Below are 6,224 nucleotides of genomic sequence, written 5' to 3'. Positions count from 1 at the left end.
GGTTGGAGAAGGTTGAGGTGGGAGATGCGGACTTGGGCGCTGGAGCTCGAGTGTGCGAAAATGGATGTGCAAAGGAGGAAGAAGGCGTGGATGAAAAGGTGAATCCTTATCCCTTTATATGGGCGGACGAAACTATGCGTCCCCACTAGCCTGGTAAAACTCGCTTATCCCCCAAGCGCTGTAATCGATGGTGCGGTTGGGTTACCCACGCCCGTATTGATGAGAATCCCGTGATAAGGGGACACAATCTTTGCTTTGACAAGACGTGTCAAAAAACTGCCTCGCGTTATGTGCGGGGCTAGTTAAAGGAAACGGTTCAAATAATCACCGGGCCATGACATAATGTCCTGTTGCCAAAACAAGTCAGCAAATTAGATTTGTGGAAATATTATTCTCTCTACGGTGGTATGTGGAACTTATTTTGCAGGGTCAGACACTATCCTTGTATTCAAATTCTTCCGTGATGTATTTGGAGGAAGAACCTGCCTTGCAATGCCGAAGACAACACTACACGCCAGACTCATCATCATTGAAGCCTGGTTCAGGGGCTACTGAGGGAGTCCTGGATTAGGGGGTCTCCGGACAGTCGGACTATATCCTTTGGCCAGACTGTTGGACTATGTAGATACAAGATTGAAGACTTCTTCTCGTGTCCGGATGGGACTCTACTTGGCGTGGAAGGCAAGCTAGGCAATACAGATATGTATATCTCCTCCTTTGTAACCGACCTTGTGTAACCCTAGCCCCCTCCGGTGTCTATATAAACCGGAGGGTTTTAGTCCGTAGGACAACATACAATCATACCATAGGCTAGCTTCTAGGGTTTAGCCTCTCCGATCTCGTGGTAGATCAACTCTTGTAATACCCATATCATCAAGAATAAATCAAGCAGGACGTAGGGTTTTACCTCCATCAAGAGGGCCCAAACCTGGGTAAAACATCGTGTTCCCTGCCTCCTGTTACCATCCGCCTTAGACGCACAGTTCGGGACCCCCTACCCTAGATCCACCGACAACCGGCATTTATTAACCGGGCATGTCTTTCGACTATAAGTCGCCAATATGATGATAAATTATCCAGTGTTTATTAACCCGCCCTAGTTTTGATGTTAAGTCGCCGGTATTTTTTGGATTGCACCATTGGAATCATGCGCTTATAAATCATTGGATTATTACCTTCACTGGGATGGCAATGTAAGCCAGCAGTATAAATCAATCTTACAGGTATGTTTTCCTGGTTATATGAATATGTGAGGTTGGATAACCCGCCCGGATTTTTAACTTCAAAGTTGCGAGCATGTTTAGGCTTGAATGGACTTAATGCTAGTCTTTTCCATAATTGCATAAGACTATATTATATTTGGGTTGTTACCCACCCTGGCTTTTGACGTTAAGTCGCCAGGGCATATGTTGTTTAAACTCTATGCGGGATTTGCAGAGCTATGACTTACATAAATGATTAAGTTCAAGCCCATCATCAAAAATTAAAATGGGTGTCTCAAAAGGGTTATCAATTATTTATTTTCACAAAGTCTATAAGCCGCCGGGTTACAAACATCACGGATTACAATGGATGCATATTAAGTCGCTATCGTCCAAGAGCCACTGAGTATTTAAACTCCAGATTTACTGGTCAACCGATAAGGTATCCAAATCTTTAATAGCTAAACTTGGCTGGTTTGTCATGATGATATTGAATGATTGAGGTTTTCATACCGTATTATATTATTCAAGTCTTGAATAGCCAACACGGTTGGATTATTATTATGGTTATCAATAACCAGTATTATGGTGGAGGTTTTCAAAGTCACTTCAGCGCAATGGCTATTATTTTATCAATGGATATAATTTATTCTACAATGGAAGGAATAGTCCCGAGTCACTGCAGGCTTACGATCCGACACTTGGGGGCTACATTATTCAAATTGAGATTACATCGAATATGCAAGTCCCATGTCACTGCCAGCATGCACCATGGCACTTGGGGGCTAATGCAAAGTCATTTTTTGCTCAACATTTTGAAGACCCGACTCATCACATTCTAAATGAGCCGACCCTTGGGGGCTACCAATTGCTCCTGTCAAAAATTTAAGGTCTACATGATCATATTTATAAAGTCCCTGCTCATTATTGCATAATGACCCGGCCCTTGGGGGCTACACTGGTTGAAGTTTTTATGAGCATAAAGGCAATTATAAGTCCCAGGCTGCTGCAAGCATGACAACCCGACACTTGGGGGCTACATATGTGGAATATTCAGTTTTGACTAGTGACTGAGATGAACGATCTGGACTTCTTAAAAGGTTGCAACATTTATATTGAAGCAACTCTTAAGCTATCACTATGTTCTCCTCTTAAGACTTGGGGGCTACAGGTAATATGCATATAAAGGAGGAACATCTTCAAATTCTTAGTTTTGAGCAAAGCAGGAAGATTAATTGTGTGACCCGGTGTTGGTAACAATCATGACCCGGTGTCTATAACAGTCATGACCCAGAATTATCAGTTTTTATAACCCGGCAACGGTGGTAATCATAAACCGGCAAGTTCTACATCTTCAAGCCGGCCGGATATCAGTTGAATATTTCAAAGACCAATATTTTTGTCAAGTTAGAGCATTGAAGGCCGACTCAAATGGATTCTTGATTTACAATATTTCTTATGCAAGCAAGTTGATTATGAAGCTGGTCTATTAACCCGGATTTTCTAGAAGAAGGAAATGACAAGGACTTAAGGATGTTCAGGTGCCGGTTTACAAGAATTTTTTAACCCGGGGCACAACCTGTCAAATTTGTTCTTGTGTTTATTTTGCAGCATAAGTTTATCATGGATAAATCCAAGCTAAACTGGGGGCTAATGTCGGGGATATACCCCGCGGTATGACCTGGCCAGAAATATGACCCGGCCGGACTTGGCGGTTTACTTGAGACCCAGTTTACACTTGGCGATTCACTGGCGACCCGCCCTGACCAGACGGTTTACAAGCAACCTGCCTGAACATTATGACTCACTGGTAACCTGGCAGGTGGGGCAGACGGATGACAAGGACCAAGACCCAGAAGGCCGGTTTATGTTAATGGTGGGCCGGTTTAAGAGGAAAGGCGCGAGGAATATTTACCTTACAAGGAGTTAAGACCCGGACTTGTATCCGGTTTGTATTAGAAGGTAGACTAGTCCTAATCCTAATAGGACTCCACATGTAACCTGCCCCTCTAACTTATATAAGGAGGGGCAGGGCACCCCAAGAGGAGAGGTTTTTGACAAGTTAGGTTTAGAAAGACAAATCAATAGCTCTCGAGATAGAGCTCCCTTGTAATCGTGATCATCATCATCAATATCAATGAAGCAGGACGTGGGCTTTTACCTCCACCGTGAGGGGCCGAACCTGGGTAAAACCTCGCGTCTCTCGTCCCGTTCAACCCCTCTCAAGCTACCACATAGATGTGTTGGCCTCGTGACTAAGTCCTGACACTAAGGACATCCGCGGTGACAATTCCACGATACACGCCATGCAAATATTTTTATTTTTCTTGGGATTTGTAGTTTCCATAGAATCTCCCAGACCGGATTAGTGGTAGATGTTTCACCTAGATCTCTTCTCAACTTTATACCAAACTGATGCTCCTATTCTAAATAGTATGCCGACCTCACAAAAAATTGATGTGTTTTCGTTTTGTGCCCAGATATGAAATCCTCGGTGAGATATTCTGAAAATAAATTTTGAGGACCTCTTTGTATCCAAAGGCACAAAAACTTGTCTTAATAATATTTCATCCCAGTATCATGTTAATGGATCGATCAACTCGTCAATAGTAGTCAGCAAAGCATTACCTCTTTGCGTTATAACTTTCCTCGAAGGATTTTTAGGTACCCAATGATCGTCCCAAATACTTATATGTGCGCATGTTCCAACCCTCCAAATATGGCCCCTTTTAGAGGTATGGAGTCCAATAGCAATACTTTGCCATGTGAAGGACGAGCCTTTCTTTGACCTAGCTTTCAGAACATTTCCATGTGGGTAGTATTTGGCTCGTAATACCCGTCACCCAAAGTATCAGGATGTGTAATTAATATCCAACTCTTTTTAGCAAGCATAGCAAGAATAAAAGCATGTAAATCTCTAAAACCCATGCCTCCCTTACACTTGGCAGACACATTCACCACCATGCAAACCAATGCATATTTTGTTGCTCCTTAGAATCTCCCCACCAAAAAGCTACCGTTCCATCAGTAATTTCCTCGCATACCTTTTTGGGGATCTTAAATACCTCCATGGCAAACACCGGGATAGACTGGATTATTGTCTTCAATAGTATTTCCTTACCACCCAATGACAATAATTTTTCTTTCCATCCTTTCAGCGATTAAGAATCCTTCCATCCAAATACTCAAAACTTTCACTTTCATCAAGACCTATCATAGCAGGAAGGCCCAAGTACTTATCTGAAATAGCTTATGTCATTATGTTTAGTTCATGCATATCTAAGCTTTCACATCAACATCAACATTAGGACTAAAATAAACACTATTCTTCCCATAACTCACCATCTGTCCAGAACTTGCACAATATTCATCTAACACCTGTCTCAATGAGGTTGCATTAATCAAATCCGCTCTCATAAGGATAAGGCAATCAACATAGTAAATTAGAAATTGATGGTACATTTCTGCACACCCGAACACCTTCAATGTGTGTCATGAACCTTCTCTTTTGACCCAAAGCACTCGATAAACCCTCCGCACAAATCAAAAACAAATACGGAGATAAGGGTTGTCCCTGACGGAGGCCCTTAGTATGAGTGAAACCCGTAGTCTCTTGATCATTGTATGTCACTTTGTACTTGACAGAGCTAACAGAAGCCATAAGAAATTGGACCACCTCAGTGTGAAAACCCAAATGAATCATCATACACTCCAAATTTTTTCACTCAACCCGGTCAGAGGCTTTATGCATGTCTAGCTTAACCGCATAGTAACCAACTTTTGCTTTCTTCTTATTCTTTGGTATGTAGAGTCTCATATGCTAACAAAATATTATATGTGATAATCCTACCATGGACAAAGGCACTTTGTAATGGCGATATAATATCATCAAGCAAACATTTTAGCCATAAAGCAATCATCTTGGATATCACCTTATAAAGAACATTACAAAGTGAGATTGGCCTATATTGGGTAATTCTCTCTGGTTCATATACCATTGGAATACGGACGATGATTGTATCATTCCATCCCTCTGGAATTACCTTTGTATTGATAGAATTAAGTACTTCCACTTTCAAAGCATCACCCAAAATTTCCCAGCTCGGTCCAAGCATTCTCTTGTTAGTCCTCTATGCCAAGTGAACTTGTCCCCATAGTAACCCAAATCTGATAAGTTGCAATCATCCAGTGCATCTTTGAACGATGACATGAAATGGCTCGGCATGGGTTTACCTCCCTCCTTTTCAAATGAATACATAATGTCATTCAGATCCCCAGTGACCATCCAATGCATAATGCAAATAGAATGAAGGTCTCACAACCACTGCCAAGTCTGATGTTTATCTGCCCATTTGGGTTCTCCATACATCCCGGTAAACCTCCAGAAGTTTTCCACCCCATTACCAACAAATACATCAATGTAATTGTCATTCTTATCTCTTAAAGTGAATGTCACTTCTTTTTTCCAATATAGAATTAGACCACCGCTTCGGCCATCACTCCGGACAACATATTTGTGATCCATCTTGAGTTTTCGACGTAGACATTCAGCATGATAGTCATCTAGATGGGTCTCCATTAAGAACATCATGTCCTAACTACTACATCTCTGGACATGCATAAGAGCTTTAACCGCTGTGGCTTGTTGCAGGCCACGATAATTCCAGCTTAATATCGTTATTGCATCCGGCCAGCCTGGTCAGAGGCCGCCGAGCTCTCAGCAGTCTCACTCGACAGGAGCCGCTGAATTGCTCCCAATGGTCCTCCTTGTAACTTCACGTAGCAAAGATTGAAATCTTGATAAATCAAGAGAAGAAAAAATCGATCACAGAACCTCACACAATAGAGATTCGCATCAGGACAAAAAACCATCACCACGCCATAGCGTGCTAGGACTGCAGACAACTCTGGTAAGTCCATAGCCAAGATGACCGCCAAATCTAGCTAGCACACATGCCTATTAAGCCTGCACCTACCTGTTGGGGAACGCAATATTTCAAAAAAATCCTACGATCACACAAG

The sequence above is a fragment of the Triticum urartu genome, chromosome 6, assembly GCF_003073215.2.
Source record: "Triticum urartu cultivar G1812 chromosome 6, Tu2.1, whole genome shotgun sequence".
Lineage (NCBI taxonomy): Eukaryota > Viridiplantae > Streptophyta > Magnoliopsida > Poales > Poaceae > Triticum > Triticum urartu.
This window is presented reverse-complemented; position numbering follows the sequence as displayed.